Below are 24,640 nucleotides of genomic sequence, written 5' to 3'. Positions count from 1 at the left end.
AACCCGGGCGTGGGAAGCGAGAGCGCTACCGCACGACCACGAGCTGCGTGCAACTAATGAAGAACTGTGTACTAGAGAAAAGGTAAGCCTTGACAACAAACACTGCTGTGAATGCGACAATGGGTGCTTACGCCACCAGTCGAAATTATGGAAACAGCAATAAAAGATTTAGGCAAAAGAATGCAGCTTTATAGGATCGTCTGTATCGATGTAGAGCTGAGTTACTGAGAGTAAAACATGTTCCAAAAGTGACGCTGGGCTCTTTTACTGACTGTCATAAACAAGTGGTTATGAAAGGACGGTATACTAACCGGCCATCTGAAGATATTCTAAAGCCTGCGACTTTACGTTGCCTATCTTATGAAGCGTTATGTTTTGCCAGGGTCGTATTGAAATATTCTCTTCCTAATGAAGTCGCTATTAAGAGAAAGTTTCACTGATTTAAGCCTCAAAACTAAATTAAAATTAATAACAAAATTTGAAAAAGACTTTGCTCTTAGCTGCGATGAAATGAAAGTAAACGCTGATCTATGTTTTGACCAGGCTTAAGACATTATCAGAGGGCCACACAACAATGCTCAAGCTATGGCCATCAGAAGTTTGGTAGGAAATAGGATGCTTTGCATTTTCTATAGCCCTACCTTTGACAAAGCCGTTTCTAAAAACTTGTTGACTAAAACAATTCAAGTAATAGAAAATTTTCAGTTTAAAGTGAGAGCATTTGTGTGTGATCTGGGACCATCAAACAGAAGAGTTATAGAAAATTTAAAAGTTACTTTTGATAACTTAGGGATAGAAAATCCATCAAGCCAAAGCAGGAAAGTAAGGGTTTGTTGTGGCCCTCCTCATGCCTTAAAATTCTTACGGAATCATATGCTTGACTATAGTTATCGATTAAAATCTGGTAGTTTTCTCACAAAATAACCGTTCAGTAAGGTAGCTGAACTTCAAAACACTGGCGTAGATTTACATTATACCCATACAGTAACTAAGAACCATTTGTTTATTGCTGATATGGAAAGGCAAAACGTAAGGAAACCAGCTGAGTTGTTTTCTCTCACTGTAGCGCAAGTCATTTGTCACAACCTTCCTGAGTTCGGTTGTAAAAGTCATAAAAAATGGATTTGATGTACTGAACTCCAGAACTGTTGTTGATGAATACAAATTAAAAAGTGCAAATGGAAATTTTTACCCTAATAGAATAACTTGTCAGAACTGTACGATCTCATTGTCACAATGAGAGAAATAAGCTAACAGAAACCAAACCCACGCCTGACAGAGTATCTGCCCGAAGCAGCTGATCTAACTCCATAATGACCCTTCTGACAGAGCTGTTCACTTGGGGCCGGTCGTACCGCATGAAAGCAGGAACCAAGCCAACATTTGTATGGTTCGTTGTAGAGGCTGTTTTATCCAAGTCACATTCAATATTGTCGCCCTAATCCCTAACAATACTGTTTAGCGCTCCACACACTATCACAACATGATCCTGCTTTGTAAAACCCTAACTCAATGATCCCACATCCTCTATCACTTGGCTAAGACAGGCACTGGGCTTCAAAATACTTGTGACCTAGTACCTGTCACTTAATTTTTCCTGCAAGATTTGGTTCACATCCCTCTCATGGCTACTACCTAACAACAGATATTTCCTCCCACTTTCTACTTTTTTTTAAACTGTTGGTTTCCTGGTGAAAGTCTGTTGAGTATTAACTAAATTTACATCTGCTTGAGCCTCCTCCTTAGTTAACTGTGGCAGCAAGGCAAATCTATTGTTTATGACATTGATGAAACTGTCAGATACTGTTTTCTTTCTGTGGCCCTGTTCTTTGCTACCAGTTCCCACCTATTTCCACCCTTCTCTCCCCTTAACCTCTTCAGTTCCTCCCTAGCACTATCCACTTCAGCCTTGCGGACTCTAACATCCCTTGCTCTTCAGCTATTTTCCTGTTCCATAAACATACTTTGTAGTACAATATAAGACACCCATTTACTCCGCCACTTCCCATGCCACTGCATTCCTATCAATGTAACCATCTGCTACAACAGCTGCATAGAACCCCAGAACTAACTTTCCTGTGGCAGATCAAACACTTCTCGTCCATGGTGTTTACAAAAAATATCTAGTCATTAAATGTATGTGGAACACGAATATACCTGTATACTATTAATATCGTAACGTAATTCGCTCAAAACAACGTTAAAACTCAAAACCTGTAAACCCAAAAAAATAGGCCAAAGATCGCGTATGCGCAATATGGAATTTAAGCGTTTTGAAAAGAAATAAAAAATAGACTTAAAACCTTTAATTCCCTGAGTAGATACAAGACTACTAATTATATGTGTAACGAAAACAACCTAAATGCTTGGCTTAATACTTACGCAAACGACTTATATTTCTATGAAAACTTTCGTCTAAAGTACGTGGAAACCTGCCGTTAGTATTTCTTTTCGATAAATACGTTGAGACAAGTGAAAAATTCAATAGATAAAATGTAGTAGACTCTACGTAACTTCCTTAGGGTGTAATATTAACTTAATTGACAGTTATTACAGAATTAACTACTTATCTCCACGACTTCAATATTCTAGCATGTGCGGTCTGCGCCAGGGCTTCCTACAGAATGTCGCAAACCTGTTGCTACTATTCGTACGGGGGAATTCACAAGACATGATTTGCATCTAAGTGAGAAAGGGGAGGGTAAATTGACCGGGATGATAGCAAAATCTTTAGATGAGCTTCTTGTTTGTTTAGAAGATTTAAAAATTGAAGGTGGAATAAATGTACTATGGCTGTCTGGACATCATATATTCACAGATATGCAAAAGATAAATGTTGGTGATGTAAGCGTTCAGAACATGTAAGTAGAGACACTGCGAAGAGAGGATGGATTGCCATATCTGCTAAAATTTATCATAGTGTGAAAAATTTAGAAACTAAAAATTCTGTGTAGATAAACATACAGAACCATGTGCCTACGAGCTCAACCTATATAATGGTACTTTTGTAACTGTAGCTGTGTATAGGTCCCCACTGAGAAATTTTCAGCTATTTCTGAAAAGAAACTTAGATTATTTGTTGTGCTATATTTCAGACAGAGGGAAGCAAATTATTGTTTGTGGGTATTTCAACGTAGGTTTTCTGAAAGAGTCCGATAGAAAGCTTGACCATGAAGTATTACTTGGTTCTTTCAATTTGATATCATTTATTGATTTTCCTATTCGGGAAATACAGGAAATCAGCACACTGATAGACAATGATTTTGTACACCAAAATAAATTTAGCCAAATAAAAACTTTTCCTGTTAAGAATAGTCTTTCTGATCATCATGTACAGCTAGTTACAGTAGATGACATAGCTCCATATAGTAATGCAAAACAGTCCTCCAGAATAGTACATTTAACTAACGATTTACAACTGCAAATTTTAGGGAAAGTTTGCAACACTTAGACTGGGATGAGGTGTACAGGGAGGGAACCTGTTGCTGATTTAAAGTTTAACCTATTTCATGATACCGTTGTGAATATATTTGTAAACAATTTCCCTAAGAAAACAGCGAAGCATAATTGTGAGAAACCATCTAAAAAGCTATGGCTTACTAAAGGGATAAAAATATCTTGTAAACAGAAAGTAAATGCAACTTATACCTAGAAGGAGTAATGATCCTGAAAAAGTCAAACATTATAAAAACTACTGCACTGTGTTAAGAAACGTTATTAAAAAGCTCATAAGTATGTACATAATGTCTGAGATTAGCACCTCCCATAAGGAAATTAAAACAGTCTGGAATATTATTAAAACGGAAACAGGACAACCAAGAACACAGGAAGACTATTTTTTATCAGACTCAGTGACAAGTTTCTTACAAAAAGTGGGAAGTAAAAATTTTTTTTAATAATCATTCTCAAGTATTGTAGAGAAAATTGGATACAGCTGTTCAATAGAAAATGCAACGTTGTGTATAAAAAAATCAATACCAGTGCCGTTTGATAAAACTGAAGTTCAACCCACCTCTCCTACTGAAATTAGGACAGTAATAAATTCACTCGAAAGTAAAAGCTCACCTGGAACTGATGGCCTTTCCAACAGAGTACTAAAATCTTGTTCCGAACAGCTATGTAGGATTCTCAACCACATATGTAGTGGCTCACTGGAACAGGGCATTTTTCCAGGTAGACTGAAATGTGCTACTGTTAAAGCATTGCATAAAAAAGATGATAGGTCTGATACTAACAACTACTGCACAATTCACTTCAGACAGCTTTATTCAAAATTCTTAAAAAAGTTATGTTTTCAAGAGTACCTTCACATATCTATGAAAATGAAGTACTACAAAAATGTTAATTTAGTTTTCAGAAATGCTTTTCAACAGGAAACGTTATATATGCTTTCACTGATGAAATATTAAATGCTCTAAATAAATTAACATCACCCACTGGGATTTTTAGTGATCTCTCAAAGACTTTTGACTGTGTGGATCATTAAATCCTTCTAGATAAACTTAAGTAATGTGGTATGAATATGACAGTCCACAATTGGTTTAATTCATATTTAACTTGGTGAATGCAGAATATTCACATTAACAGTACAGATAGTCTACAAAAATCAACAGAGTCCTGTAACTGAGGACATATCAAGAACTGTGTTCCATAAAATCCAGTCCTGAGTCCACTATTGTTCTTAGTATGTATTAATGTCTTGCCACTCTATATTTAAATGGTTCAAATGGCTCTGAGCACTATGGGACTTAACATCTATGGTCATCAGTCCCCTAGAACTTAGAACTACTTAAACCTAACTAACCTAAGGACAGCACACAACACCCAGCCATCACGAGGCAGAGAAAATTCCTGACCCCGCCGGGAATCGAACCCGGGAACCCGGGCGTGGGAAGCGAGAATGCTACCGCACGACCACGAGATGCGGGCCACTCTATATTTACGAAAATGCCAAGCTAGTTCTATTTGCTGATGATACAAGATAATAATCACACCCATCAGACAAGAATTAGCTGAGGAAATCGCAAATAATGTCTTACAGTAAATTATTAAGTGATTCTCAGTAAATTTTGAGAAAACACAGTATATACAGTTCTGTACAGTAAATGGCATAACACCAGAAATACATATAGACTTTCGAAGGAAGTTTGTTGCTAAGACAGAATATTCAAAATTTCTGGGTGTGTGCATTGATGAGAAAGTGAATTGGAAGAAACAAATTGATGATCTGCTGAAATGTTTGAGTTCAGCTACATATGTTATTAGGGTTCTTGCAAATTTTGGTAATAAGCATATCAGTAATTTAGCCTACTATGCCCATTGTCACTCACTGCATTCATATGGCATCATATTTTGGAGTAATTCATCATTAAGGGGCTCTGGAAAGGCTCAAAATCATGAAAAGTTCAATTTTTACTTTTTTGCGTTTTTGAATCTGCAGACTATTACCTTTTAATAGATATATAATTTATTCAATTCCGAAGACTACAACTATTTTTAAATTTTTTTTGAAATGTGTTCTACATGGGCGTGACCCACTGTGGCGCTGTTAAACTGCTGTCGAATGGTGTTATTATTAACGTCCGTGTTCATCAGGTACATTTTAGTGATGTGAGATAAAGTATGTGTTGTGGCTAACCTGTGATGGTTCAATATATATCACCGGTGTGATTGTCGATTGTTTCATGTTTATTTACTCTGTCGTTATCTCGAAAATATTCTAATTAATTCTGTTTCTTGAGTCTCTGTTTTGTTGAAGTATAATAATGAGTAAAAGTAAAGTTATTAGAAATCCTCTGAAGGCTTTTAAGAAAAGGAGAAATGTTGGAAAGCCAAAGGTATGTGTTATTACTGTAAACAATAGAGACGATAACCAAGTGAGTGAACCTAACCTCTCAAGTACACCTGCCCATAGCAGTCAAAGTGGGAAAGAAAATACTTCACAGAAGAAGCTTGGTTCAATGAGTGAAAACTATGAATGTTTTATGGGCGAATCGGATGTGAATGAAATATGTCGGTTCTCAAAGGAATTTTTTCAAACTGAGTAAGATGTATTCATTGTAGTGAAGTTGGTCTGGAACTCTCCATAATAAAGCACGTAGGACTTGCTAGTTAAATACAACTGAAATGTGATAAGTGTTCATACATGACCACCTTTTGGAACAGTGTTGTAGTAACTGCAACTGAAGAAAATGGGAGCAAAATCTACGAACACAACAACGAGCGATGCTTGCTTTAGACAAGGAACGCCTTCGGGCTGCAGACAGGGCTGTAAAGAGTCTAGAAATACAAGCAAGGGTAAACAGGACCGAGCGGGGTGGCGCAGTGGTTAGACACTGGACTCGCATTCGGGAGGACGATGGTTCAATCCCGCGTCCGACCATCCTGATTTAGGTTTTCCGTGATTTCCCTAAATCACTCCAGGCAAATGCCGGGATGGTTCCTCTGAAAGGGCACGGCCGACTTCCTTCCTGATCCTTCCCTAATCCGATGAGACCGATGACCACGCTGTCTGGTCTCCTTCCCCAAACCAACCAACCAGTAAACAGGAGGAGGAACAAGAGGAAGCTGGAGGAGGAGTTTGCAGAGGATGAAGATAATCCATCCTATGGACCTGGAATGCACTAAAAAGTTAATCCAATCTTTGTCGCTCGATTCCCAAAACTTTTATTTTCTCATACTAATTACATGTTTTCTAAGGATCTTCCAAACATATTTGTTTCAAACTTTCAGTAAATGTTACACAGTACCTTCTGCATAATTTAACACAGCCTTTTTCCAAAAAACTGTATATTTTTGAATATATAAATAAAAAATTGCGAAAAAATGTTGTGAATTTTCATTACAATTGAAAAAAAAATCATCTTTAATAACTGAACTAAAATTTTGTAAAATCCCTGTGTTAAGTTGTAGCCCATATTCCAATAAATAATCTGTAAAAAGTTCAACTTCCTACCTCAAATACTTTGTGAGGAAAGATGTAATTTATAAGCATTATTTTAACATTGCAAGTATAGGGCGTTCCGGAGCCCCTTAAGAGAAAAAGTATCCCTTGCACAAATGCATGTATTCAGAATAATAGATGAGCTCACTCAAAATCACCTTGCAGACATTTATTTAAGGAACTAGGGGTATTTACAGTACCTTCATAATACCTGTATTCACTTACGAAGTTTGTTATTAATAATCTATTGCAATTCAAAAATAACAGCGAAGTGCATAGCTACGACACTAGAAGAAAGGATGATCTTCAGTAGGGTTTTGGAATATATACTGTATTCGAACATTATGAAGTACCTCGAAGAAAACGATTTCCTGACACATAGTCAGCCTGGATTCAGAAAATATCGCTCTTATGAAACACAACTAGCTCTTTTACTCATGAAGTAATGAGTGCTATCGATAGGGGATGTCAAATTGATTCCATATTAGATTTCCAGAAGGCTTTCGACACCGTTCCCAAAAAGCGCCTTCTAACCGAACAGCGTGCCTATGCAGTATCGCCTGTTGTGCGACTGGATTCGTGATTTCTTGTTAGAAAGATCACAGTTCGTAGTAATAGACGGAAAGTCATCGAGTAAAACAGAAGTAATATTCGGCGTTCCCCAAGGAAGTGTTATAGGTCCTCTATTGATATTTATCTATATTAACAACATAGGATACAATCTGAGTAGCCGTCTTAGGTTGTTTGCCACTGATGCTGTCATTTACCTTCTTGTAATGTCGTCAGATGACCAAAACGAATCAGGGCTCGCACAAAAAAAATTTAAGTGCTCGTTTTTTCCGCGTGTGGGGCGAATGCAGTTGGAGTGATATGGGACCCCTGATGCGTCTAGATACGACTCTGACAGGTGACAGGTACGTAAGCATCCTGTCTAATCACTTGCATCCATTCATATCCATTGTGCATTCCGACGGATTTGGGCAACTCCAACAGGACACTCCATACTTCCAGAATTGCTGCAGAGTGGCTCCAGGAACACTCTTCTGAGTTTCGTCCGAATTAGTACTTACGATTGTATACTGTAATACTGTGAAATTAGGCAGCTTGTAAATACAGTCGTATATTTTAATGATAATTCCCAGCCCCTAAACAAAACAAAAAAAAAACCTTGACGCTCGATAGGTTCTTTGCCATAAACAGTTCGGCAGGAATTGCTGCAGCGTCGAAGTAACAAGCTCCATTCATCGTACGCAGCGCAGTCAATCAATATACATACAAGACTTGTGGTTCTGAAGTACGAGGGCAGTCCAGAAAGTAAGAACGTTTGCACTTACAGTCCGAGCACCTGTCTTGCGGTAGTCGCTTATTGGTTTTTGGTGTTGCGGACAGTTGCCACGTACCGCTATAAGTCAGATCTCGTCAGGTGATACGTGGAGAGATAAGGGTGACCGTGGCTGTACTGACTGCGAATCCCACCGACTGTGAGGTGCGATGTGTTATTCATTTTCTGCAGGCGGAAAGTAATAGACCATGTTACATTCACCGCAGACGTGCTACCGTTTATGGCGAAGGTGTAATGAATGCAGCCAGAGTCCGAAAGTGGTGCATAACGTTTAAGAATGGGAGAACAGATGTTCATGACGAAGAAAGATTAGGGCGATCCTCCGTCATCACAGATTCGTTGAAACAAAAGGTGGATCGTATCACCGGAGAGAATAGACCAGTCACGATTAGCGACATGCAACGAACGATGTTAGGAAGTGTGTCGTTCAACTGTACACGACGTTGTCACTCAGCAATTAAGAGTACCACAAAATCTGTGCACGGTGGGTGCCACACGTGCTCACGGATGACCAGAAAGACGCGGGAATGGTTGCTGCATTTGCGTTATTGGAGGGTTACAAAAGGGATGGCAACACGTTCATTCACCAGAGTGTTACAGGCGATGAAACATGGGTTTCCCACAACACCCGCGCGACAGTCTATGGAGTCGTAGCCAACGTCAAAATAAAAATCGGATGGCAGCGTCATAAAAAGTTTTGGCAAAAAATGCACATGTAAAACATGTATGTTAAAAAGAAATGTACAAAGATTGAACAGTAGAAGTAAAATATGTTTGTTAAATCAAATGTAAAGTAGTTAAGCTTGAGAGCCATGAGATACCTTTTGTTACAAAATCAATAAAATAGAGTGACATCGCTAGAAATATGATATGTGCGATGAGCAGCAAACAATGGGCTGTCAAATCGCAAACCGTACACAGTATATGCTACAAAAGTCAGCCAACGTACTGGAAGGGGGTGGGAAACTATAAGAAGAAAACAGAATTTATATCTAAATATGCACAAAATTTATTATCAAAATCATTTTTTTGATTCAGTTAGAAGTCTCAATTGACAAGAATATCTCTTATCCTTAATACTCTCTCTCTCTCTCTCTCTCTCTCTCTCTCTCTCTCTCTCTCTCTCTCTCTCTCTCTAAGTCTGGCCTGGTATTAATTCGTACTGAACTTTTCGCCCACTTAAACAAATTGTGCAACGCGATCTGACTAAATACTGACAAACGGGACGTCGTCGAATTACAGCAAGGGAAGTAACCAACTCTCAAATTAATCTGACAGCTTTTGAATACAGCACAATGGCAAGGAAATCAATGCATTTATTGAATTAAGGCCGTACATTCTGCCGAGCTGCGTTATCACCATATCCAAAACGACAGTAAAAGCGACTTTGCTGACTGTCTGATTGCGGATCCCGCACCGTTAGTAGACGCTCACTGCATCTCTGAAACCTGCCTACTCACTTGGACTAATATTGTCCGTAACACTCCTCTCTGTGAACTGTTCCGGTATCGTACGGTGTGCGAGTGAGATCAGCTGCTTGCCCACTGGCCAGATAAAGACAGTCTCACTACAAGCACGATAAAATAAAAAAAGCATTTCTACTACCCAACTGCTCTTTCAGCCACTTAATTCCCCACACTGCTTGCAGAGTGACGAATATATAAGGGAGGGGGGGGGGGGTGGATGGAACTTTAATAGTGGCAACTATTCGATCCGGCGACCTTCGGATTACGAACCCGAGCGCTTACCGCTGCGCCACGACGCTGTAGAAAATTATTAATCGTCGAGAGTATTTCACCGCAACGGTTTCTTCTAACTGTCGATTTTCTCGACAACGGCTGAGAAGTGCATCTTGGTGGTTTGCCACATTACACCTCTGGCCATGAGCTTTTATTATGCGCAGTATGAATCGAATCTGAATTTCACAATTGGTGGCCTCCGTTGCAAGAGGCCTGCGTCCTCCGTTGTGCCGTGGACACCGGCACGCGTCCTCCCCCAACGACACCGCCCTGAGGCAGCCCATGTAAGAACGATGTTCCGTCCCTTCTAAGCACCGCAGGAGCAGCCCGCTGGTTCACAATTATCCCTTGAGCATTCAATACAGACGATAAGTAACGCCATCGTAATTGTCTGCATACATCAGTGTTCTAAATACACTACTGGGCATTAAAATTGCGACACCAAGAAGAAATGCAGATGATAAACGGGTATTATTGGACAAATATATTACACTAGAACTGGTATGTGATTACATTTTCACGTAAGTTAGGTGCATAGATCCTGAGAAATCAGTACGCAGAACAACCACCTTTGGCCGTAATAACGGCCTTGATACGCCTGGGCATTGAGCCAAACAGAGCTCTGATGGTGTGTACAGGTACAGCTGCCCATGCAGCTTTAACACGATACCACAGTTCATCAAGAGTAGTGACTGGCGTATTGTGACGAGCCAGTTGCTCGGCTACCGTTGACCAGACGTTTTCAATTGGTGAGAGATCTGGAGAATGTGCTGGCCAGGGCAGCAGTCGAACATTTTCTGTATCCAGAAAGGCCCGTACAGGATCTGCAACATGCGGTCGTGCATAATCCTGCTGAAATGTAGGGTTTCGCAGGGATCGAATAAAGGGTAGAGAAACGGGTCGAATCACATCTGAAATGTAACGTCCACTGTTCAAAGTGCCGTCAATGCGAACAAGAGGTGACCGAGACGTGTAACCAATGGTACCCCATACCATCACGCCGGGTGATATGCCAGTATGGCGATGACGGATACACGCTTCCAATGTGCGTTCACCGCGATGTCGCCAAACACGGATGCGGCCATCATGATGCTGTAAACAGAACCTGGATTCATCCGAAAAAATGACGTTTTGCCATTCGTGCACCCAGGTCCGTCGTTGAGTACACTATCGCAGGCGCTCCTGTCTGTGATGCAGCGTCAAGGGTAACCGCAGCCAAGGTCTCCGAGCTGATAGTCCATGCTGCTGCAAACATCGTCGAACTGTTCGTGCAGATTGTTGTTGTCTTGCGAACGTCCCCATCTGTTGACTCAGGGATCGAGACGTGGCTGCACGATCCGTTACTGCCATGCGGATAAGATGCCTGTCATCTCGACTGCTAGTGATACGAGGCCGTTGGGATCCAGCACGGCATTCCGTATTACCCTCCTGAACCCAACGATTCCATATTCTGCTAACAGTCATTGGATCTCGACCAATGCTAGCAGTAATGTCGCGATAGGTTAAACCGCAATCGCGATAGGCTACAATCCGAGAGACGTGATGGTACGCATTTCTCCTCCTTCACGAGGCATCACAACAACGTTTCACCAGGCAACGCCTGTCAACTGCTGTTTGCGTATGAGAAATCGGTTGTAAACCTTCCTGTCAGCACGTTCTAGGTGTCACCACCGGCGCCAATCTTGTGTGAATGCTCTGAAAAGCTAATCATTTGCATATCACAGCATCTTCTTCCTGTCGGTTTAATTTCACATCTGTAGCACGTCATCTTCGTGGTGTAGCAATTTTAATGGGCAGTAGTGTAACTTGTACTTGATTTCAAGTACTGTTGATACAAGTGCTGTTCTACACTGAAGAGCCAAAGAAATTGGTACACCTGCCTAATGTCGTGCAGGGCCCCTGGGAGCACGCAGAAGTACGGCAGCACGACGTGGCATGGACTCGCCTAATGTCTGAAGTGCTGCTGGAGGGAAATGACACTATGAATCTTGCAGGGCTGTCCATAAATCCTTAAGAGTACGAGGGGGTGGAGATCTCTTCTGAACAGCACGTTGCAAGGTATCCCAGATATGCTCAATAATGTTCACGTCTGGGGAGTTTGGTGGCCAGCGTAAGTGCTTAAACTCAGAAGAAACTTGCTGGAGCCACTCTGTAGCAATTCTGGAAGTGTGGATGTCTCATTGTCCTTCTGGAATTGCTGAAGTTCGTCGTAATGCACAATGGACATGAATGGATGCAAGTGATCAGACATGATGTTTATGTACGTGTCACATCTCAGAGCCGTATCTAGCCTTATAAGGATCCCATATCACTCCAACTGCACTCGCCACGCACCATTACAAAGCCTCACCCAGCTTGTACTGACCCCTGCTGACATGCAGGGTTCATGGATTCATGAGGTTTCCATACCCATATACGTCCATCCACTCGACACAATTTGAATCGAGACTCGTCCGACCACGCAACATGTTTCCAGACGTGAATAGTCCAATGTCGGTATTGGACCCAGGCGAGGCGTAAAGCTTTGCGTCGTGCAGTCATCAAGTGTACGCGAGTGGGCCTTCGGCTCCGAAAGCCCATATCGATGGTGTTTCGTTGAATGGTTCGCAAGCTGACACTTGTTGGCCGAGCATTGAAATCTGCAGAAATTTACGGAAGCGTTGCACTTTTGTCACGTTGAACGATTCTCCTCAGTCGTCGTTGGTCCCGTTCTTGCAGGATCTTTCTCCTGACACAGCAACGTCGGAGATTTGATGTTTTACCGGATTCCTGATGTTCACGGTAAACTTGTGAAATGATCGCACGGGAAAATCCCCACTCCATCGCTACCTCGGAGATGTTGTGTCCCAACGCTCGTGCGCCGACTATAACACCAGATTTAAACTCACTTAAGTCTTGATAACCTGCCATTGTAGCAGCAGTAACCGATCTAACAACTGCGTCAGACACTTGCTGTCTTACATAGGCATTCTCTACTGGCCTGTTTAAATATCTCTTTATTTGAATACGCATTCCTGTACCAGTTTGGTGCTTCAGTGTAATTTCTTCATGTAAGACGTCCATAAAATCCCACGCCTTACAATACTGATGACCTGGATGGAATTGAACACGCATATATACGAAGTGTAATTATAAACTGTAATAAAGTGTGCAACAATTGAAGGGAAAGTGTGCATTAAATCTTATAAAACCATATAAAATTATTAACAAAAGCTTTTACACAGACGATAAAACCATGTTTCAAGTGTTAAGCAAACAGACATTTAAAATATAGCATCATTATTATGTAAAAGGAGCTAAACAAAGGAAGGTTCAAATGGCTCTGAGCACTATGGGACTTAACATCTATGGTCATCAGTCCCCTACAACTTAGAACTACTTAAACCTAACTAACCTAAGGACAGCACACAACACCCAGTCATCACGAGGCAGAGAAAATCCCTGACCCCGCCGTGAATCGAACCCGGGAACCCGGGCGTGGGAAAACAAAGGAAGGTAAACTGTTCAGATTTTATCATCAGTTTATGGTGACACCATGTGCCACTGGAAGAGCGGTGATTCTTTGAACTGTTCAGAATACTGGAGACGAGGCCGGCCGCTGGACACGCGTTACCGGGAAGCACAAGTGAGCTGCACTCTGGTTTCAATAGAACGGAGTGAACGCCGCAGACCCACATGCGTGCTAGGGTCCCAAGCGCGGTTTTACACGTTGACTTTGTGTGAGAACCGTGCCTGTAGCGTATCTAGATGCTAAAGAGGAGAACACGGCAAGTGCCATCACCCGATTTTCCAGAAGCTTCTTTCAGTGAAAGATGAATCAAAATAACGAACACGTGTCTCGACTTATCCCTAAATGCTCAATCGTTTCTGGGAAAACGGCAGTCAGAGTTTTCGAGGTAGTTTACATGGCTTTTAGAGCGTAATAAGTTGAACCAAAGCGGTGGTACAATGCCTAGCATCGAGGCGTCACACATTTGCGCCCTGCGTTCGAAACCCGGTTATTGTTTTTAATTTGTTTTTGTTTTTCATTTATATAGTCACGTCCGTAAAACGTTACTATACAAATGTTTTCCATTGTATGTTGAAACAATGCTGTCCCTATGCATCTACTAAATGTCTGTCGAATCAATTCAATAAAACAGTAACAGGAAATTATTCGAAATTGTTTTCGGTAAAATTTCTATAGTGTATCTATAGCGCCAGGTTTGAGAAAAATGATCCCTAAGTGTGGTTTGCCATGAAATTATTGGCAACACATGAAATGTTCAGCAATGTTAAAGACGTTTTGTCCCGAATGAGATTCAAACGAAGAAATGTCACTGTGGTATACCTGCCTTCGCGCGGTGCTCATGGTGTTCGGAATTTCTGTGTCAAATGCTCCTATGATCGGTACCATCCGAGGGGATGCACTAATACTTCCTGAAGAAGAATAAAATGTAGGAATCAATATAAGAATTCATGTAAGAATGAAATGTAAGAACAGGAGCAGTTAAAATGATTGAAACCCTCAAAATACCATAGATACATATTATATAGTAAATGTACGACGCTTATTGTGAAACACACTTGCAATTTCACAATTAATATAACGCCCTTGTATCTCCTAATTTGATACGAAACATTCGCATAGTAATCTTCAATGGAAATTGGTAGAGAAAGAAAATAAAATAAAACCAACAACCGAGTTTCGAACACGGAGAGCAAAAGTGAAAAGTCGCGACGCTAGCCACTACGTCCCCGGAGCGGTTAAACTTATTGTCGAGCCAAAACATTATGACATCCTTCTTAAAAACTTGTTGATCCATCTCTGAAACGCATTACGTCACCGATTCTGCGTCTCATGGATTCGACAGATTGTTGGTAGGTTTGTGGAGGTATGGCGGACAAGATGTCCACGCACAAGTCACGTAATTTCCGCCGGCCGCTGTGACCGATCGGTTCTAGGCACTTCTGTCTGGAACCGCGCTGCTGCTACGGTCGCAGGTTCGAATCCTGCCTCGGTCATGGATGTGTGTGATGTCCTTAGGTTACTTAGGTTTAAGTAGTTCTAAGTCTAAGGGACTGATGACCTCACATGTTAAGTCGCATGGTGCTTAGAGCCATTTGAACCATTTGAACTTTCACGTCTTCCAATTGGCCCTGATACAGATTTTGACGCTTCTGCTGCATCTTGTTGTCACATCGATGCTCAGAATTCTGAATTGCTTCCATCTTTTCCACTGAACTGCAATCAAATTGCACAGGCCACTGAAGCTGATCCAGATTTTAACATTTTGCTAACATACATTCGCACATCTTCGCCTCACTCATTGAATAGCATAAAGAACTCTGTAGTGCGCCGATACTTTACACGTCGACATAGTCTCGCTGTACAAAAAGGTGTAATTCTTGTTTAAAATGACAGTGGACAGCTACGAGTGTTGATCCCTAAACCATTGCAAAAAGAAGTGTTGCGGCTACTTCACCAAGGACACTGGGGAATTGTTCGTACGAAACAGTTAGCGCGTCGACACTGAACTTGGCGGGGTATGGACACCCAAACGCCAGCCGGTGTGGCCGTTCGGTTCTAGGCGCTTCAGTTTGCAACCGCGTGACCGCTACGGTCGCAGGTTCGAATCCGGCCTCAGGCATGGATGTGTGTGATGTCCTTTGGTTAGTTAGGTTTAAATAGTTCTAAGTTCTAGGGGACTGATGACCTCAGAAGTTAAGTCCCATAGTGCTCAGAGCCATTTGAACCATTTTTGAACACCCAAACAGAGAAGATGATGTCACAGTGTCACGCATGTGCGGAAAATCAGTCCGCTCCGCCACAAAAATGCTCTGTTTGGCCTAAGTCTCAGTCACATGTGCACATAGACTTTGTGGGACCTTTATGGAATTCTCGCTGGTTTATTTGGATTGACTCGTATAGCACATTTCCTTTTGCTGTGCTAGTAAACTCGACAACGTCACGTAGCAGAATTCAGGTGTTTTCCTCTATTTTTTGCCTCGAAGGTTTACCTGAAGCAATAGTGTCAGACAACGGACCTCAGTTCAAGTCAAATGAATTTGAAACATTCTGTGAACACAGTGACATGTAGTATCTCACTAGTGCACCGTTCCATCCATAGTCAAATGACGAAGCGGAACGTTCTGTCAGAACCTTCAAGCAGCAGATGGCCAAACTTCGCTCTGCACACACCAGGGATCAAGCATTGCAATTGTTTCCGCCTCCTATCGTTCGTACCCACGAGATGGACCTTCGCCGGCGGAATTGCTTCACGGCCTCGGCTATCGGACGCTGCTGTACCTGCTCCACCCTCCTCAGCATCCGACAGGGATTTTAGTGGCAGCAAAGGGAGGGCGCGAGGTGAGATCGTACGCCGACTTGGCACTTGCATGTACTATTGAGTGGTACTTAAGACAGGTAAATAAATTAGTGAAATCAATGTGAAGTGAAGTAGAAATTAGAAAATAAATGAAAAACTTAGTTTAGTTTAGAAGAATTACACAATGGCAAACAGCGGACATAGCAGCAGTGGCAACATCCGGCGCTTGCAAGTCAGCACGTTCAAGAGAAGCCATCGCCCTCCCCACATAAGCGGAAGCTGTAGATTCAGCCGTCTGGGCATCACCCGACCGGCTCACGTGTTTCTCAATTGTCACATGTGATCAAAGGCCCTCGCCTACATTCCAAGAGCCAATGACCGACGTTAAGAAGATTATTCGAGAAGCTTTTCAACGTGACAGAAGAGGCAATGACCATGAAGTTGTTCACCTCCAGTGAACTGAAGTCAGTAAATACGCGAAACGCAGTGGGCCCGACAAGAGTAGTTTTCAGTTCAGTTTCGGTGCTGAAGACCATCATGCAGGAAGAGACTACATCGTACACAGAAGCACCAAGTCCGCCGCTGTTATGGAATAGCAAGCAGCAGCCTCGCCGCCAGAAGACAGAAGTTAGAAGGTATTTGAAGACTGATTTTTACGTACCCGGGTGACTCGTGAGGACGGGAAGGAGACGGCCTCACATTAGCAGTCACCTGTGAGCTGGTGATGAAGATCTGACAGCCGAAGACAGGCAAACTGGAGTCCGTTGTTCGAGTCCAGGATTCTGGCCTTCCCCCGCCGCACCGCTCCGCTGGCCGACGCACAACACTGAGACACGCGGCCATTTAGAGAAGAGAAACACTGGGACGCCGCATCCAAGGTATCACCATCCGATTGACGACTTCGTTCTCAATAACTAAACGGGCCACCGCACGAGGTGCGTCTCCAGTCAACTGGGGCGAGACGGCGACACGAGATACACACCGCCAGGCGTAATCAGACGCCGCCGCTCACGTAGCATGAAGGCTTCGCAAACGACACAGCTGCCGCTCTCCCAGCCAGAACAATCCAGTAAGGAAACCATTGTACAAATCTTTCAATAAAAGTTATCTCATGTAAAAATGCTGATTCATTCTACCTCATACCCGAGCCAAGGAAGAACCCACCCTGCCCGCATGTTGTTAAGAGAGAAAAAGTAATTTATTTAGTGTTTTTCACCCTGACATAATGCTTTAGAATCAAATACCCATTTAAAGTAATGCTCATCCTGACAACTGACTAGCATCAAAAGAGAGGAAGCCCAGTTACAGTACCTTATTTCAAGTCCAGATGGCTTGCAGCGCCGACATCAAAGTCAACCTCGCCTCTGTCATGTGCACGATGATCTTTCAGTGTCTCTTGCCCCAGATTCACGGATCCAGAGGGCACTGCGGCCACAGCAGTAGCCAGAGGGTGTCATTACGACACCGCGGGACAACACCACGGAGATAGAATCTTCGCCTCCTCTGCCTCCTCTCGTCCTAACGATGGAACTGGACCCGCCCACACCGGAGCAGTCGCCGCTTTCTTCATCTGGTTCATGGCAGCTGGAGGTGGACACCTATTCTTCTGGTCGTTTTCTGGAGGACGTTTATGCCAGAGCATAGGCCGGATGGTGGGGTACGACCGGAAGCTTGACTTCCCCTGCAACCACAGCTTCCCGTCCAACGATGCGCCCACACTCCTGCCTCCCCCGCCATGGTCGCACTTCCTACACGACGACGGTCCGTCGACTTAGGGTGGGGGAGGGGGGGAGGAATGTTCCGGAGTAACGATAAACGCCGGCAGTAAGATGAAGAACGCAAGAGCAGACTGGCTGGCTCTGAGCACTATGGGACTTAAAATCTGTGGCCAGCAGTCCCCTAGAACTTAGAACTGCTTAAACCTAACTAACCTAAGGACATCACACAACACCCGGTCATCACGAGGCAGAGAAAATCCCTGACCCCGCCGGGAATCGAACCCGGGAACCCGGGCGTGGGAAGCGAGAACGCTACCGCACGACAACGAGCTGCGGACGGACGCAAGAGCAGAGAAGGCTGTGAGACGACGTCTGCCAATAGTTCGCTGACTAGGACCGCACCAAGACAGGAGCGGCCTCTAAATCCACACCAGTTTGAAGTTCACTGGGTGCCGCTGTTCATGGTGTTGGAATTGCAATGTCCAGAAGTGAAACTGCATACGGAAAGAAGTTAAATGAAGGGCGGTATGTATGGTGGTGTGATTCGTAACGTGACAATATAATGTACATTTTCAGTTTTTCCCAATCTTACGCCAACCCTGCATTACATCTCACTGCCCATCATACTTAAATAAATACATATAACAGGAAAAACAGAGCTCAAACAACTACTTCCATGAACATTGTTGGTTGTAGTCGAATGAACATATATAATTATTATACTGATGAAAATAGCGTAATGAAGCAACATACTGTTCTATGACGTAAATGCGGCAGGCGTTTGTTAACATAGCAATCCGTAGTGTGACACCAAAAGGTGTGCGTACAGGAGATAAGCAAATTAATATGAACAGTGGTAGTAATGGGATGGTTGTGATTGACGGTCAAAAACGCAGGTAAGGCACGTGTCGCGCCGGACTTTAAGTGTTCAGTACGGACTAGGAATCACTGCAGGTTGTTGAGGAATAGTGCATACTTCGTATTTGCATTCAGAGGCCGAGGACGATGTGCAATGAAAGACCTAATAGAGTTCCGAAGAGGGCAGGCTGTGGGGGCCCGATTAGCTGGAGCGACGGCCGGTGAGGCCGAGCGGCTCTACGCGCTACAGTCTGGAACTGCGCGACCGCTACGATCGCAGGTTCGAATCCTGCCTCTGGTATGGATGTGTGTGATGTCCTTAGGTTAGTTAGGTTTAAATTAATTCTAAGTTCTAGGGGACTGATGACCACAGAAGTTAAGTCCCATACTGCTCAGACCCATTTGAACCATTTTGAACCGTTCTGGTGAAACACAACTGGCTCTTTATTCACACGAAGCAATGAATGAGTGCTATCGACAGGGGATCTCAAATAGAGTACATATTACTAGATTTCCAGAAGGCTTTTGGCACCATCCCTCGATCAAACCGCTTGCATGTGGAGTATCACCTCCGTTTTGCGAGTGGGTTCGTAATTTCCGTCAGAAAGGTCATCGTATTCAGTAATTGACGGAAAGTCGCCTAGTAAAATGGAAATGATAGCTGGCGTTCCCCGAGGCAGTCTTATAGGCCCTCTTCCATTGTTAATCTATACAGACGATTTAGGAGACGACCTGAGCGCCACACTTGTATTGTTTGCCGATGACGCAGTTGTTTACCGTGTAGTAATGTCATCAGAAGATCAAAAACAAATGAAATATGATTTAGAGAAGATACCCGTATGGCGAGAAAAGTGACAGTTGACGAAAAGTGTGAGTCACCACATGAGTGCTGAAAGTAATCCGTTAAATTTCGGTTAGACGGTAAATTACACAAATGTAAAGCCCATCAATTCAACTAAATACCTAGGGACCATAATTAGGAACAACTTAAATTGGAACGTCAGGCACTTATGAATGAATTGAGAGTAGTCATGCAAGCGTACATAGAAAGTACGGCATGGCCCTTCTCAAACTATCGAATCCATATTCGCAAGAATGCTGTATATCAATGAGAATGCCACTGCATAATCTTTCCTATTGTAGAGACTGTACATGGTGTTGCACCAACATAATTTGTGGGGTGTCTCTGAAATATCCGAGCATGTGGTATAATCTGTTCTGGCGTAACGACAAATGCCGGCACAAAGATAAAGAACGCAAGAGCAGAGAAGGTTGGTTGGTTGTTTGGGGAAGGAGACCAGACAGCGTGGTCATCGGTCTCATCGGATTAGGGAAGAATGGGGAAGGAAGTCGGCCGTGCCCTTTCAGAGGAACCATCCCGGCATTTGCCTGGAGTGATTTAGGGAAATCATGGAAAACCTAAATCAGGAGGGCCGAACCCGGGATTGAACCGTCGTCCTCCCGAAGCAGAGAAGGTTGTGAGACGTCGTCAGCCAATGACTTTTGAACAATATTAAGGTTGTTCTCTATCAAAATCTTCCATTTGCTAAGTATGCCTATCAGTAGTTAGAGCCTTCAGTAGTTAAAATCTTTTATTTAGCTGGCAGTATTGGCGCTCTCTGTATTGCAGTAGTTCGAGTAACGAAGATTTTTGCGAGGTAAGTTATTCATGAAAGGTATAGGTTATTGTTAGTCGCGGCCATTCTTTTGTAGGGATTATTGAAAGTCAGATTGCGTTGCACTAAAAATATTATGTGTCAGTTTAGTGATGATCAGAATAAGTAAAGAGATAAATGTCTGAGTACATTCACTTTTGCTCAGCTGTTTGAAAATCAAATAAATTAAGAGGGTTACCAGCACAGTAATTCATTAATTTTCCAAAGGGGACGTTTCAGACGGTCACTGAATACTGATCAACGGGAGTAGCATTATGGTGGGACAATAAACTACAGTGTTGATGGGCCACGATCCTCGTGCTTTCGAATTTCGACTCAATCTGATAGACGTTTCTCGTTAACACATGAAGCATAACGCGATCTTCTTACAAGGCATCAGTATTCAAATGCTGTATATCAATGAGAATGCCGCTGCGTAATCTTTCCTATTATAGAGATGCATGGTGTTACACCAATATAATTTGTGGAGTGTCTCTGAAATGCTAAACATTTGCATATCCGAGCATGTGGTATAATCTGTTCCGGCGTAACGAAAGATGCCGGCACGAAGATGAACGCAACAGCAGAGAAGGCTGAGAGACAACGTCGGCCAATAACTCGCTGACTAGGACCGCACCACGGCAGGAGCGGCCTCTACAAGAAGTGAATATAAGTGCCGCGCCTGCCAGCTTGGGCCGGACGGTAGAAGACGGACACTAACAGAGATGTCACTTGTGATCCATATCCATTACTAGCATGGGCATTGTATATAGCAAAGGACACTGATTGTTTGCAGGTCGTCAGTTGCAGAGCACTACATAAGCCGTGACGTGTGATCCATATCCATTACTTGCATGGACATTGTATATGGCGAAAGACATCGATTATTTGAAACTTCCTGGCAGATTAAAACTGTGTGCCGGACCGAGACTCGAACTCGGGACCTTTGCCTTTCGCAGCCAAGTGCTCTACCAACTGAGCTACCCAAGCACGACTCACGGCCCGTCCTCACAACTTTAAATCCGCCAGTACCTCGTCTCCTACCTTCCAAACTTCACAGAAGCTCTCCTGCGAACCTTGCAGAACTAGCACACCTGGAAGAAAGGATACTGCGGAGACATGGCTTAGCCACAGCCTGGGGGTTGTTTCTAGAATGAAATTTTCAATCTACAGCAGAGTGTGCGCTAATATGAAACTTCCTGGCAGATTAAAACTGTGTGCTGGACCGAGACTCGAACTCGGGACCTTTGCCTTTCGCGGGCAAGTGCTCTACCAAAGTTGTGATGTCGGGGCGTGAGTCGTGCTTGGGTAGCTCAGTTGGTAAATTTCAATTGCAGATGCAATAACGGAGGCGTATCTATTGAGAGGCGAGACAAACATGTGGTTTCCTAAGAGGGGCAGCAGCGTTTCCACTAGCTGCAAGAGCAACAATCTGGATGATTGACTGATCTGGCCTTGTAACATCAAGCAAAACGGCCTAACTGTGCTAGTACTGTGAATGGCTGAAAGCTAGAAGAAACTACAGCCATAATTTTTCCCGAGGGCATGCCGCTCTACTGTATGGTTAAATGATTATGGCATCTTCTTGGGTAAAATAGCCTCCGTTCGGATCTCTGTGCGTGGACTACTCACAAGGATGTCATGCTCGGGAGAATCAAAACTGGCGTTCTAGGGATTGAAGCGTGGAGTGTAAGACCCATTAATCGAGCAGGTAGGTTAAGAAGTTAAAAAGTGAATGGATAGGTTGAAGTTAGATGTAGTGGAAATTAGCGAAGTTAGGTGGCAGGAACAACAGGACTTCTGCTCAGGTAATATGGGGCTACAGTTACAAAATCAAATAGAGGTAATCCAGGAGTATATTTAATAATGATTAAGAAAACAGGAATGTAGGTGAGTTACTATGAACATCACCATAGCCGAGATATACACGAAGCCCACACCCACCACAAAAAAATGGTTCAAATGGCTCTGAGCACTATGGGACTTAACATCTGAGGTCATCAGTCCCCTAGAACTTAGAACTACTTAAACCTAACTAACCTAAGGACATCACACACACCCATGCCCGAGGCAGGATTTGAACCTGCGACCGTAGTGGTCGCGCGCTTCCAGACTGAAGCGCCTAGAACCGCTCGGCCACATGGGCCGGCACTCCCACCACAGAAGTACAAGTTTATGTACTAACTAGCTCCATAAACAATGAAGAGATTGATGAAATTCATGATGAGATAAAAGAAATCATTCAGATAGTTAAGGGAGACGAAATTTAATTGTTATGGGGGATTGGAATTCGACAATAGGAAAAGGAAGAGAAGGAGAAATAATAGGTGAATATGGAATGGGGGAAAGGAATGAAAGAGGAAGCCGCCTGGCAGAATTTTGAGCAGAGCATAATTTAACCATTGCTAACGCTTGGTTTAAGAACCATGAAGAAAGGTTGTATATGTGGGAGACACGTGGAAACAATGGGAGGTTTCAGACTGATTATATAATGGTAAGACAAAGATTTCGGAACAAGATTTTAAACTGTAATTGCAGATGTGGACTTTGATAACAATTTATTAGTTATGAACTGAAGAATAAAACTGAAGAAACTGCAAAAATGTAGGAAATTAAGAAGATGGGATCTCGATAATTTGAAAGAACCAGAGATTGTTGAGAGTTTCAGAGGGGGCATTATGCAACAATTGACTAGAACAGAGGAAAGTAATAGAGTTTAAGACGAATGGATAGCTTTGAAAGATGAAACAGCGAAGTCGGCAGAGGATCAAATGGGGTAAAAAGACATGGCCTAGTACAAATCCTTGGATAACACAGGAGGTATTCAATTTAATTGATGAAAGGAGAAAATATAAAATGCACCAAATGAAGCAGGCGAAAGGGAATACAGACGTCTAAAATATGAGATTGACATGAAGAGCAACATACCGCCACAGGAAAATTAAAGAGACCTTTAGAAAAAAGAGAAGTAGCTGTATGAATATCAGATGGGAACTAGTCCTAAGCGAAGAAGGGAAAGCTGAAAGGGGGAAAAATTGGAAATTTGTGGTACGTTCCTATGGGACCAAACTTCTGAGGTCATCGGTCCCAAGGGCTACACACTACTTAATCTAATTTATGCTAACGACAACACACGTTCACACCCATGTCCGAAGGAGCCACGCGAACCGTGGCAAGGAGCCTGAGATAGCGTGGCTGTAATTTACCGTCTAGTAAGGTCATCCGAAGACCAGTATCAGTTGCAAAGCGATTTAGAAAAGTTTGCTGTATGGTGTGATGGTGTGGCAGGTGGCAGTTGACGCTAAATAACGAAAAGTGTGAGGTGATCCACAGGAGTTCCAAAAGAAATCCGTTGGAATTCGATTACTCGATAAATAGTACAATTCTCAAGGCTGTCAATTCAACTAAGTACCTGGGTGTAAAAATTACGAACAACTTCAGTTGGAAAGACCACATAGATAATACTGTGGGGAAGGCGAGCCAAAGGTTGAGTTTCATTGACAGGACACTTAGAAGATGCAACAAGTCCACTAAAGAGACAGCTTACACTAGACTCCTTCGTCCTCTGTTAGAATATTGCTGCGCGGTGTGGGATCCTTACCAGGTGGGATTGACGGAGGATATCGAAAGGGTGCAAATAAGGGCAGCTCGTTTTGTATTATCACGCAATAGGGGAGAGAGTGTGGCAGATATGATATGCGAGTTGGGATGGAAGTCATTAAAGCATAGACTTTTTCGTCGCGGCGAGATCTATTTACGAAATTTCAGTCACTAACTTTCTCTTCCGAATGCGAAAATATTTTGTTGAGCCCAACCTACATAGGTAGGAATGATCATCAAAATAAAATAAGAGAAATCAGAGCTCGAACGGAAAGGTTTAGGTGTTCGTTTTTCCCGCGCTCTGTTCGGGAGTGGAATGGTAGGGAGATAGTATGATTGTGGTTCGATGAACCCTCTGCCAAGCACTTAAATGTGAATTGCAGAGTAATCATGTAGATGTAGATGTAGAAAGGTAGAAGCAGTTTATTAAGGATCTGTACAAGGGAGACGAACTTGGAGGCAATATTACAGAAATGG

The sequence above is a fragment of the Schistocerca serialis genome, chromosome 3, assembly GCF_023864345.2.
Source record: "Schistocerca serialis cubense isolate TAMUIC-IGC-003099 chromosome 3, iqSchSeri2.2, whole genome shotgun sequence".
Classification (NCBI taxonomy): Eukaryota; Metazoa; Arthropoda; class Insecta; order Orthoptera; family Acrididae; genus Schistocerca; species Schistocerca serialis.
Note: the sequence above shows the minus strand (reverse complement) of the source record.